The following is a 13940-nucleotide window of genomic DNA, read 5'->3' as shown; positions in this document are numbered from 1 at the left end:
GAACTCGGGGCTGCTTGGAACTTAGGGGACAGCTGCGGAGTGGAATGTAAGTTAGGGAATCCTTAGCAAATGCAAGGTATTTAAAGCTGTGGGGATGGGGAATGTAGAGAAGACAGACTGAAATATTGCTCCCAATTCTTTGCTCCCTGATAATACATACCTTTGCCACTATTTCATGGTGGGAGGAGTGAACATTACCCTCTTTGACTTTGGACTGGGCCACTGACTTATTGGCCCAATAGGATGTTAGCAGATGTGACGCTTGTGTAGTTTGGCTTGGCAGTTCATGCCTCTGTCATTGTCAGGACACACCCAAGGGAGCTCAGCCCAGCCACTGAATAAGACACATCAACAGAACTGTCCCAGCCACCCCACAAATCCACGTCTCAAGCAGAGCTGCAGCTGGCCTGCAAATGCTGAGCAAGAAAGAAATGCTTATAGTTGTATATACTTCGTGGTTGTTTGCTGTACAGCACAACCTGACAGACATACCTCCCTTCGACTTCTTGTGCCATTTTCCCCTTAACTCCAGCTCTCCTCCACATTGTAACAGCCTATTGCCTGCCACCTGACAAATCTTTCATTTTCTTATCCAAGGTCTTCAAATTCTGTCCCTCAGCCCCTGCTAGACAAGGTGAGGGGATGAGAATAGTGCTTTGAGTCAAATAGTGGTAACAGGGGTGCACAGCATTTCAGCGGGCCTGGAACACTTTTCTCATTTGGTCCTAATGAGGTCATGCTACAGGTAGTCTGACACTAGTTTTACTGAGGAGGCAGCCAGTGTTCAAAGAGAAAAAGAGTCTTGCTCTGGGTCCCACAGCTGGCAGGAGATGGAAGCCTAGGCCTTCTTGGGGCCAAGCAGGAACAGAAAAGCAAGCACTGCTATCTGGGAACAGGGTGGAAGGGAGAATTGGTTTTCACTGAATAGCCATTTTTTTCTTTTGAATTCTGTACCAGGTATATGTGTTACACACACACACACACAGAAAGAGAGAGAAAGAGAGAGAGAAGGAATAATATGTGATATTTACAAATATAGAGAAAGAATCCATCTGCAAACTGAAGGGGATGGCGAAAGGGAAGCAAAGAAGCACATTCCCCCCCTCCCCCATTTTTCCAGTTCTGTGGAAGAGCGGAGATCTGACATACAATAAACTACCCATATTTCCAGTTCTGATTTCCAGTTGTGATTTCATCCTCACCAGGCCTCCCTTTGGATAGAGAATTATGGGCTGGAAGCACCAAGAGTTCTAAGGAGGAGTGCCCCAGTCTGCACAGAACTCTGCCCAGCCTTGTGTGCGTGTGCTTCTTGAGATCTGGAGCCTCTGGGGTGCTGGCACTCCCGTTTTTGGTGGCAGGGTCAAGAGACTGAGCAGGAGTCGGGGCTACTGCCCCAGGTAACTCCACTGAGGTGTCTGTCTGGAGAAGCTTTTCCTGAGAGACCAGCCCCAGATGTCCCCCGTTAAGCCCTGACACTTCTCTTTGCATGGAAATGGCTGTTAGTAATAGCTCAAATTGAGTGTGGGTCCCTTTTGTTTTAATCCACGACAGATAAAGTTCACAGCTGTCCATAGCTCCTCCCATCTTTTGGCCTTGGCTTCCCCATCTATAAAAAGTTGTGATGTGCTTGTTGTTTGTGTGTGTGGCGGGGGGGTGGGGGCCGGCGAGGGGAGCGGTGCACAGTGAGAGGAGGGAAAGGGTCTCAAAGAGTCTGGAGAGATAGTTACCTAGGAAGGAGGGTGGATTCGAATCACTGCGGAACAAGGTTGTAGTGTGAAAGGCAAGCTCCACAATGACCATAGCTTTGTTTTGTTTTCTTTTCGGTCGGGATATATTAAAACATTTCAAACTTTCCACTGACATGAAAGGAGGGTGTGTGATATTCAACAAATATGGGTTCAGACTTCTGGAGGCAGCAGGCTGGATGATGGGACTTGAAAGGGCTGCCTTTGCCATTGCAGAAAAGAGAAACTCTTCTTTCAACCCAGCATCCCAAGAGGCCTGGACAATTGGTATAAATTCGGAAGATCAGACGTGCAGGCAGACAAAACCAACATCTGCATTTGAAACGGGCTCCCGGGGCTCTTCAAGGAGGGGAGCGGCCATTGCAGGGCTCCTCTAGGCCAGATTATATCCCAGAACGCCCAGGCAGGACGCTCCAGCTCGGATTGTGAACCCTGGGACTCTGCGTCCAGGAGGGGCCCCCAAACCCCGCGCTAAAAGCCAGAGGTCCGGGGAGCAGGCGGATGCCCCCAGACTTGGCTATTTTGCTTAAGGTCACCTCCAAACGGGACTGGAATAAACCCTCCTTGTTTGCCTCTCGCCAGGCCTAAGCCGCGCGTCCCCTTGGGTGTCGTCCAGGACGCCAGGCGCGGCTGCTTACAATGGTTCTCAGACGACAGATGGCGGGCGGGAAGGGAGGGGGCGCGGGGCAGGTGCGCGGGGGAGACGCGCCGGACGCCAGGCTGCAGGGTGAATAGATTTGCAGCCCGCCGGCTGCAGGCGGCGGCCGCCGAGCCCTGCGAACAATAAGGGAATTCTCCGAAGCGACTGAAACCCCCCGGGCTGGGCCACGCGCCAGCCGGGGAGGGCGGACCGTCGTTCTCCGCAGGCTGAAGCTGGCCCATCCCGGTGCGCGCGGAGCCCCCAAGGGCCCTGGGCCGGTGTGGGGGCCAAAGCCGCGTGTGCGATCGGGCCACGCGGCCTTTAGAAAGAAGTGGTGTCTAGTGTTGACTGATGAGCTCAACATCATGAGCCACCCGGGTCTGGGAGACCCAAGCAGGGCAAGTCCTGAGTCGGAGTTGGGAGGAGAGCTGCATCCCCGGCCATGCCCTGCCACTCACTCGGCAGGAGGGGTGGGGCGGGGGGCAGTCGGTGGGCTCCCTGAGCCGCTATGGAGAAGGCTCACCTTCACCATGTCCCTCTGGTTGTCAGGCTTTTACAACTACTGTGATGGGCTGTATCCCCTCCCTGTGCTTTATGTTCCATTTTAAACGAAATGAGCCAGAACTGGTAAGGCCGGTAGCCTGAAAGCAAGCCCTTTCTGACCATCCCTTGGGCCTGAAGCTTTCCTGAGGCCAAGGAGGCATTCTTGTGAGTCCTCAGCTAAGTGTAGTGTTGGGCCCTCAGGGAAATCATCTGCATCCTCTGGAGACATTGAGCAACTGGGCGAGTCCACTGTAGATGGAGGCAAGACCTCCCAGCTCGAAGTGCCAGACTGTGTGTTGCTGAAGAGCCAATGGCAGCCCAAGTGACCAGGGCTGTGAATGTTGAAGTTTTGTGTGCGTCTGTGGCTTTGAGAGGAATATGTGGGCTAGTTGGACCTTTAAGAAGTGCTACAGTGACCTTCCTCCCCTCACCCACACATTGTTGTGTAAATACTACACAGCAAAAGAAACAAACATGCGGGGCTCTTATTTGGGGAGAAATTCCCTCTAGTAAAGGCAGATTGGGCTCCAGACCCTCGCTCACCCAGATGCCTTTGTGGAGCAGTTGCCTCATCAGAGGAATCCCTTATGGTGGCTGCAATTCCTGTCCTGCCTTTCTCTAATAGCCCCATCGCTTTGTGTCCTTGCTGCAATTGCTCGGCCGGACTGTTTCTAAAACATTATACAGTAACTCCTGCCTCCTTGCTTTTTAAAATGATCTGTCTCTATTCTGAGGTCTCTCCATGGCTATGCTATACATATGATATAGATGTACGGCTTGTATAACCATGAAGAAGTCATTAAAACCAGTCATTTAACTCATTTAATTATGATTATCATCCCTCCTTTTCTTCTTTAAAGCGGCGTGTCACACCCTATTAGGAGAAGATTCTGGCAACTCTGCTGTGAAGAGTGATAGAACACCAGAGTTGGAAGGGAAATTTCATATTTTTCTGGTGCAGTGTTCTCAGGCTTTGTCATTCAAACATCACCTTTGTGATTTCTGTAATATCAGGTACCATCTGTAATATTATTAATACTTTTCCATAAATCTAATTTCATACGTAAATTTCATTTTTAAAAAGTCACTTTAGAGGTGATTCTGGGGACATGGTAACTGGAATATGGTTTCCTTTCTCTCCACTTCCAAATGAATTTCTGTTCCTCTCAAGCTAAACAGTTGTAGGAACCAGTAGAAAGAACAGAACTAGTAGTTCTTCCCCATTAGGTCTGCAAATACTGAGGCGTCTCAATGTCTGGGAAGTGAGTGCTGGAGAGAGCTTGGACCCCAGTGAGCAATGGAAGGTTAACATTGCACTAGATGAAGATACCTGGACCCCTGGGCCCCATCCAGAACTAAGAAGTTGTTGAACCAGGGGGTTAAGTTCCCTAATTCCTGAGGTTGGGAGACCCTATAAAGCCCAGGTCAGGGAAGCCTTTTCCAGGTGCCTGCACAGGAGATGGGCAGCATCCCCGTATCTCTACTTAGGATGGAGCTTTTCCCCTCCTTTTTCTCAGTAGAACATCTGTCCTTTAGGGTGTTCCTGTCCTCAGACCTGAACCCAGTGAGCTGGCAAAGAGAGGGAGGTAAGGAGGGACAAACAAAACACACATCCAGTGACACAGAGCAGTTGAAAGAGGCAGATGACAACATGAATTTAAAAAATAATAATAAAAGGCACCTGTAGATATGTAAGTGAAGGAAAGAAATACTTTACGAAGCTGTAAAAAAAATGTGATTTCCCAGCTAAACAACTCATCAGATGACTTGAAAAAGAAAACGGTCACTACAATGGAGGGAGATGATTGGGATGGGAAATCAAGGTCAGCACTCAAGGGCAGCTTAAAGCACAGAACAAAAATATAGGGATGTAAATTAGGGAAAAGATCAGTCTAGCAGGGTAGATCTGATTACCCAACATGGATGAATGATAAGACTTCCAAAGGAGGAAAAGGAAGACATGAAAGAAATAATAAGCATAATAATAATTTTAAAAACCACCATTGTCCTGAGGCAAAGAAAGATTTGAGACTAAAGATTGGAGATTGAAAGAACTTGGTGATTTTCAGGCTGAATGGATTAAGAAATTACCTAGGCCTATTTCTAAACTCTAAGGATAAAGAGAAAACTGTTACAACATACAGACAATTACCTTAACTTACCTAAAAAGAGAAAGAATCACACTGGCATTAGACTTCCCATCCAGTGCTAGAAGCTGGAGACTAGTGAAATAGACTCTATAGGACCACACCTGATCAAGTGATTCACTTGTTATGGAAAAAGAAAAATATTGAGGCTAATGCTATTTCACGAAAATATTCAAGAAAAGGTGTTCCCCCAAAATAAATGAACCAACCGAGAATAAACTGGAAAAGTAGAATAGAATTTTCAAATTAACAAGGGGAAAAATAGAAGCCAGCAAAAATAAGAAAAAGCAAAAAGAGAGAAGAAAACAATTCCTGTCCATCCTTATTATTCTAGGATTCTGTATTTGTGAATACAGCTACTCACTAAACTTTATTTGTAACCCCCAAAATCAATACTTGGAGAGTACTCATGATCATCTGTGGACATGCACAAGAGCAGCGAAAATTTTGAGTCACTCAACAGGCACTTTCCCAGCTGAGGTTGACAAAGGCAATCCTCCACCTTCTTGTTTCACTTCTCATACTGTAAATTACAGTTCTTTTCTCAGACTGCTTAGTGTCATCTTTGTGTGTTTCTGGCTGGTGACTTCTGTGAAAATTGATTACACAAATTGAGTCATTCCTATCATATGCAACTACTAGGTTCGTGCAAAAATAATTGCAGTTTTTGCCATCACTTTTAATGGCTAAAGCCGCAATTACTTTTGCACCAACTTAATACATCGGCGTTGAGGGGCTGGGGGGAAAAGCACTCAGGGCACATAGTACCAGCTCTAATAATTGAATTTGCTGCAAGTCCAGTTGCTGAAATAGCCTGTTGTAACTCTAAGACCAGTTTTACCTAGTAGCTGCTGAAACAACCTGCCTTGACTCAAAGATTGGTTTTATCTACCTCCTTCACTCACCAATCAGAGCTTGCCAGTTCCCAAAAGCTTCTCTAGCACTAATGAGCTCTTTTCAAAACAAAACAATAGGTAACATGGCTTTTTCTAGTAAAACCCCCAAACTTCTGTTTGTTTTTCAGACATACGAAGGCCATCCCAGTCTGTGTGTATGCTCTGAATTGCAATTCTGTGATTCCTAAATAAAACTCTGAATTTAGAGATTCATTGCTATGTTTTATTCTGATTTTCACATCTCCTTAAAAATGGCCCCCAAGTGTAGTGCTGAGATGCTATCTAGTGTTCCTGTGTGCAAGAAGCTGTGATGTACCATGTGGAGAAAATACACGTATTAGACAAGCTTTGTTCAGGCATATGTTATAGTGTTGTTGGCTGTGAGTTCAATGTTAACAAGTCAATGATATATATTAAATAAGGTGTCTTTAAGCAGAAACACACCCACAACAAAGTTATACATTAATTGGTTGATGAAATGTAACCCAGAAAGTCACAGAAACCTAACCCTCTATTTCCTCTAGGAGGAATGGTTCAACATTCACTACTTAGCATTTTCAGTGACTCTGTAAAACAAAACCACTGTGAATAATGACAATGGGCTGTCTTAAAACACATAAAGTAGGATGGAAGGAAGATTATTAAGTAAGTTAACAACTTCCTTAAATGTGGCTGAACTAAATACTTCAGTTTTTTTTGAGGCCTTATAATGTTTACAAGAAATATCTAACACAATGTGATTATAAAATGGTTAAAAATAAGAGTGTCGATAAAGAGGTATGTTTTTGATACCTTTTTTAAGACAAAAGAATGTAATAGACAATTAATTGGCAATACTAATCAGACAAGTTGGAATTTAAGGCTAAAAGCATAAAAAGATTAAGGAGGGAAATTGTGACAAGAATTGAGCATAATAAACATAAACTAGTGTGCAACAGACAGCATAGCAAGCAGCTAAACAGATAAAAAATGATACGACTACTAAATGTGGTAAAAACACAGATATATAGAGAGAATTTGAATACAATTCTCATAACCAAACAGATCAGATTGAAAAATTAATAAGACATTGTCAAAAAAGTATCAAAAACTTGAAAATAAGGCAGACATTTGGTTATCATATCTTTCCAAAGTCATATGGGGCACTGAGCCACCCAAAGGGTATTTAGTGATTTAGGGTGAATGTACTTTAGTCAACCCATTCTTTATGATTGCTTAAAGATCTTACACATGGAATGGTTACATTTTAACTTGCATATTTTTGTCTAGTAAATATGCAAATAATTTCTGACTTGTAGAAAAGATAACCTTAACGTTTAAGATTTATTGCCTTATAGAACATTAACCAGTTTCGTATCTAATCAGACAATCTTACTCTAACGTTCCTTCATTAAATTTCCTTTAAATATCCAGTACTCAAATTTCCTTTGAATCATCTTTCTTTCTTTCTTTCTTTTTGGAGATTGAGTCTTGCTCTGTCACCCAGGCTGGAGTTCAGTGGTGCAATCACAGCTCACAGCAGCCTTGAATTCCTAGGCTTAAGTGATCCTCCTGCTTTGGCCTCCAAGTAGCTGGAACTATAGGTATGTGCCACTATACCTGGCTGTCATACTTTTAACTTTTTGAAAATTATACTTATTCTTAAAGAGGAATCAACTAATATATTCAATTCCTCAATTCAGTAGCCAAACAGAATCTTCATTTTTTGAGTAAATTACATATATTCATGGAACAATTGTAAAAACTTAGCATATACTTGATGAAAACTTTAACACATTTTATTAAATACCGGTTTTATGGGCTACATTCTCCAATCATGATTCAATAAAATCAGTCATAACTAGTTAAGGGGTGACCAAAAATCAAATCCATCAGAAAATTAGGAAACATGCTCTTTGAAAATGCTTGTATGTCATCAGGGAACTGCAAATTAAAACAGCTAGCTACAAGATAACTGTTAGAAGGGCCCAAATCCGGAATACCGACAGCAGAAATACTGGTGAGGATGTGGACTAACAGGAACTCTCTTATTCATTGCTGGCAGGAATGGAAAATGGTACAGCTACTTTGGAAGAATTTGGCGGTTTCTTAAAAAACTAAACATACTCTTGCCATACAATTCAGTAACTTAGTATTTACCCGGATGGGTTAAAAACTTCTGTGCACTCAAGAACTTGCACATGGATGTTTATAGCAGCTTTATTCATGATTGTTAACATTTGAGAGCAAACAACTTGTCCTTCAGTAGGTGAATGGATAAATAAACTGTGATACATCCAGAAAGTGGAATACTATTCAGTGCTAAAAATAAATGACCCACTAAGCCAAGAAAACACATGAAAGAATCTTAAACGCATATTTCTAAGTGAAAGAAGGCCATCTGAAAAGACTAAGTATTGTATGATTCCAACTATTTGGCGTTCTAGAAAGGCAAAACCAGAGACAATGAAAAGACCAGTGGTTGCTGGGAGTTGAGGGGAGGGAGGGATGAATACACAGAGCACAGAGGATTTTTAGGGCAGTGAACTATTTTGTATGACACTATAACGGTGATGCATGTCATTACACATTTGTTCATACTCATAGAATATCCAACACCAAGAGTGAACCCTAATGTAAACGAGGGACTTTGGATGATAGTGATGTGTCAGTGTGGGTTCAGAGATTGTAGCAAATGTAGCACTTTGGTGTGGGATGTTGACAGTGGAGGAGACAGTCTTGGGGGGGCAGGAATGGCAGGGAGCAGGGGGTATATAGGGACTCTGTATTCTTCTCTCAATTTTTCTCTGCAATTTATATATATATATATTTTTTTTTTACCCAATATTTCCAATATTTTTGTGTGTGTATATATATGTATGTGTATATATATTATATATACCCAAAAGATGAAGATTCTATTTGGCTATTGAATTGAGATGATTAAATATATTCATGGATTCCTCTTTATGAATAAGTATAATTTTCAAAAAGTTAAAAGTATGACAGCCAGGTGTAGTGGCACATACACACACACACACACACACACACACAAAAATATTGGGTAAAAATGATTGAAAGTTATATTATAAACTATCTAGAAAGCAATGATCTATTTCAGTCATACCAAAACCAGTAGAACACAATGAAAGCTTCACTTACAGGAAATTTATAACTTAAAGTACCTTCATTATTTAAGAAGAAAAATGAAAAATAAAGGAACTAAATATTAATGTTATGAATTAGAAAAGCAAAATAAACCAAGAGAAATAAAAAACTGGATCTTAGTTGTAAAGAGAAAAGAAACAAGAAAAAGGGAATTTAAAAAGATAAAAACTGAAATCAATAAAGTAGAAACAAACACAGAAGATGATCAAAGGACAAAGAAACTTCAAAATGGATTTTTTGAAAAGGTGAATGAAATAAACCTTTTCACAAACTTGATCTTAATCCTTAGACCAAAGGAAGGAGAGTGCAAAACCATGACTAAGAATGAGAAAGGAAACATAACTGCAGATGAGATTAAAATAATTATAAAGAATATTGGGGCTAGGCACGGTGGCTCACGCCTGTAATCCCAGCACTTTGGGAAGCCGAGGTGGGCAGATCACCTGAGGTCGGGAGGTCGAGACCAGTCTGACCAACATGATGAAACCCCATCTCTGCTAAAAATACAAAAATTAGCCGGGTATGATGGTGCACACCTGTAATCCCAGTACTCAAGGGGCTGAGGCAGAAGAATTGCTTGAACCTGAGAGGCAGAGGTTGCAGTGAGTCAACAGTATGCCATTTCACCCCAGCCTGGGCAATAGAGTGAGATTCTATCTCAGAAAATAAAATAAAATAATTATAAAGAATATTACACATAAATTTTCAAGAACACATTTAAAAACTTAGAGAAAATCAATAATTTTCTGGAAACAAATTTCCAAAATTGGTCCTAGAAAAAATATAAAATTTGAAAAGACCAATTATCATGATAGGAAATGTGATAAAAGATCTACTACTGAAGAACATACTAGTATCAGATGGGTTAATGGCTGAGTTTTTGTGTTTTTCTTTTTGATCTTTACAGAAAATCAGCCCATTGAAAAAGAGAGAATGTTTCCAATTCACTTAATAAAGCTGGCTGTATTAGTGAGGTCCTGCTGCAAGAATGCTACATAACAATTTTAAACAAACAAACAAACCCAGTCTCAGTGGCTTTCCACACAGGCTACAGGTCTGTCCATCATCTAAAGCTTGGTTGGGCTTGGTTAGGCTTTGCTTCAGGCTACAGGTTGGGGTTACTTCTGCTCCACATGTTGTCTCCAGAGAAATGGTCTTCTTAAGGAGAAGGATAACACTGTAAGAAGTCAAGCCAAACCAAGCTGAATGTGACATCTCTTGTGTTTGCTCACATTTCACTGGCCAAAGCAACTCACAAACTATCAGTGCAGTGGTGGCCTATACTCCATCCTCAATGAAGCCACAGCAAAGGTGGGAGTTGGAGGCAGCGGGAATGAAAGAACTACAACTGTGTACAATAATCCTATTTAGTAGCCTGTCTAACCAGAAGATCAAACTTTACTTTTTAATGTAATTGCAAAAACTCTAAATAAAAATGTTATCGAATAATAGAAATGTTATCTATCTTGACCTGAGTAGTGGTTACATAATTGTTTCCTCACTTATGATTTGTGTTTTTTCCGTAAGTATGATATTCAACAAAAAGTCTAAAAAGTACACTAGAAAATTAAATCCAAGCCCAGACAACTAACATGTGACCCACAGACCTGTGAGTAAGAAATAAATGGTTTGTTGTTGAAAGTCACCGAATTTTTTAACAACAGCTTGCTGAAAGGTAAGCTTCCTGAGGTCAGAAATTTTATATTTTGTTCACTGTTGTGGATGTAAACAATGCCTACAATACAGTAAGGTGTCCACAAATATTTGTTACTATCAAAGAAAGTAGCAAATAAATTCCAGCAAAATATTTTAAAAAGTATTTTGACCAAACAGATTTTTTTCTAAGCATAAATGTCAGGAACTCCATTCAACATAATTTATTACATTAGCATGTTAAAGGCAAAAAATCATATGATCATATTAACAGATACTGCAAAGGCTTGGTAAAATTCAATAGCCATTCCTAAAAAAATCGTAGTAAAATAGAAGTAGAAAGAAAACTAAATATTTAAAAAGACTGTCAAAATCCAGTGGGAAATGTTACTAAATAGAGAAACACTGAAATAATTTCAATTAAAGTTAGGAACTTGACAGGGATGTCTGCTGTCACCACTACTGTCCAACATCAATTTGGAGATTCTAACAGATGCAATAATAGGAAAATATTAAATAATTGTTATAAACAAAGTTAAAACTATGTATCTTTTTCTGGTTATGTTATGGTTCACGCAGAAAATTCAAAAGATTTTAGAGAAAAAATCTGCTGGAATTAGTAAGATATTTTAGAAGATGGCTTGACAGATAATATATGTGTCAAAATAGTTTTCCCTTATTTCCACAATAAGTGTCTAGATATAGAAGCAGAAAATGTTTTTCATTACAAGGGTGACAAATGTTATATGGTGCCTAGAATAAATTTAGCATAAAAAACACACAGTCAGCCGGGAGCAGTGGCTCACGTCTGTAATCCCAGCACTTTGGGAAGCAAGGCAGCTGGATCACCTGAGGTCAGGAGTTCGAGACCAGCCTGACCAACATAGAGAAACCCCATTTCTACTAAAAATACAAAATTAGCCGGGCACGGTGGCGCATGCCTGTAATTCCAACTACTTGGGAGTCTGAGGCAGGAGAATCGCTTGAACCTGGTAGGCAGAGGTTGAGGTGAGCCGAGATAGTGCCATTGCACTCCAGCCTGGGCAACAAGAGCGAAACTTCACTTCAAAAAAAAAAAAAAAAAAAAAAAGCAAAACAAAACAACACACACACACAGTCTATTTGTAGAAAACTATAAAATCTCATTGAAAAACATAACATATTCTTGTTTGGGATGGCAATATTGTAAACTATAAATGCTTTCAATGATTATAAAGATTAAACTGTATATGAAAAAATAGGTGAGGGATCTTTAGCAGGTACCAGATGTAATACAAAGTCAGTGTAGTCAAATCACTATGGTATTGGCATAGGAATAGACACATAGAAAAATGGACCAGATTAGACAATCTGGGATTAGATTCCAGATTATATGAGAATTTATTATGAATATATTTATTATTTATTCAGTGGGATATGAAATAGATTATTGGCACCACAGGCTATCTATCTGGAAAAAATAAAAATTGTACCATACTTCTTTTATCATATCAAAAAATAAATTTAGATTGATCATGCAAAACAAAGAAATTCCTGCAAGAAAATCTAGAACACTCTTCATACAATCTAGGATAGTCCTTCTTAACCAGCACGAGCTAGAAAAGAAAAGATAGACATATTTGACTATACATAGAATGCAAAGCTTTTGCATGGCTAAAATACTTCGAATAACAGATTATTCCAATATATTCTTAAAAAAATTTAACATAGGCCAGGCACGGTGGCTCACGCCTGTAATCCCAGAACTGTGGGAGGCCAAGGCAGGTGGATCACAAGGTCAGGAGTTTGAGACCAGCCTGGCCAATATGGTGAAACCCTGTCTCTACTAAAATACAAAAATTAGCTGGGCGTGGTGGCAGACACCTGTAATCCCAGCTACTTGGGAGGCTGAGGCAGAAGAATTGCTTGAACCCGGGAGGTGAGGTTGCAGTGAACCAAGATCGTGCCACTGCACTCCATCCTGAGTGACAGTGAGACTCTGTCTCAAAAAAAAAATAAATAAATAAACAGCCACGGGCGGTGGCTCACGCCTGTAATCCCAGCACTTTGGGAGGCCAAGGCAGGTGGATCACCTGAGGTTGGGAGTTTGACAACAGCCTGGCCAACATGGAGAAACCCCATTTCTACTAAAAATACAAAATTAGGCGGGCGTGGTGGCGCATGCCTGTGATCCCAGCTACTCAGGAGGCTAAGGCAGGAGAATAGCTTGAACCCAGGAGGCGGAGGTTGTGGTGAGCTGAGATAGTGCCATTGCACTCCAACCTGGGTAATGAGAGCTAAATTCCGTCTCAAAAAAAAAAAAAAAATTAACAAAATTCCAAAGAGTAATATCTACAACATACTAAGCACTTTTACAAATTGATAAGAGATGACTCAATAGAAAAAAAAATGGGCAAAGGATATGAAGAGGAAGTTTAGAATGACCAAGAAACAAAAGAGAAAGTGCTCAAAAACACCAACCATCAAGGTAATGCAAATTCAATTGAAAAATAAAATCTCACTTTTTGCTATTTTTATTAGCAAAAATTAAGAAGGTATAACATGGATTGCTGCAGGAGGCTGAGGAAAGAGACACTATCCTACGGACCTGGTGGAAATGTGACTTGCTATAGGTTTTTGGGAATATAATCTATGAACATCTATTAAAATAAAAATATAGTTCCCCTTTGACCAGAAATCCCATTCCTGAGGATCTCACTTAGAAATTAAACAATGAATATGTCAAGGCATACATGTGAGAATGTTTCTAGCAGCATTGTTTATGAAGGGCAAGGATCAGAATCAGTGTGAATGCATGATACGTAGGAAGGATGGTTGAAGTAATTGTGATACATCTACACCATAGTATATACATGGTATATACGGCTTCTAAAGATGAATAAGAGCCATAGCAGTGGACTTGGAGAGACTTCTGAGAGGTTTTTTGAATGAATAAAGAAAATGCAGGACAGTGTGCACAACATGATTTCATTTTTGTGAGAGTAAACGTGCCAAAGTCTGTATGTATAAATTTTTTTAAAGGAAAAAAACCCATCGTGATTTTTTATATAAAGAAAAGAAACCCCTCTAATCCCCAGCTAATAGTCAGAGGTGTTTATCTGTACTCAGGTTATTCCTGCTGTTTAAGTCAGAGTTCATTTGCAAAGGGCATGCCCAAATTGATCACCTT

This window comes from Theropithecus gelada, chromosome 2 (genome assembly GCF_003255815.1).
Source record: "Theropithecus gelada isolate Dixy chromosome 2, Tgel_1.0, whole genome shotgun sequence".
Lineage (NCBI taxonomy): Eukaryota > Metazoa > Chordata > Mammalia > Primates > Cercopithecidae > Theropithecus > Theropithecus gelada.
Note: the sequence above shows the minus strand (reverse complement) of the source record.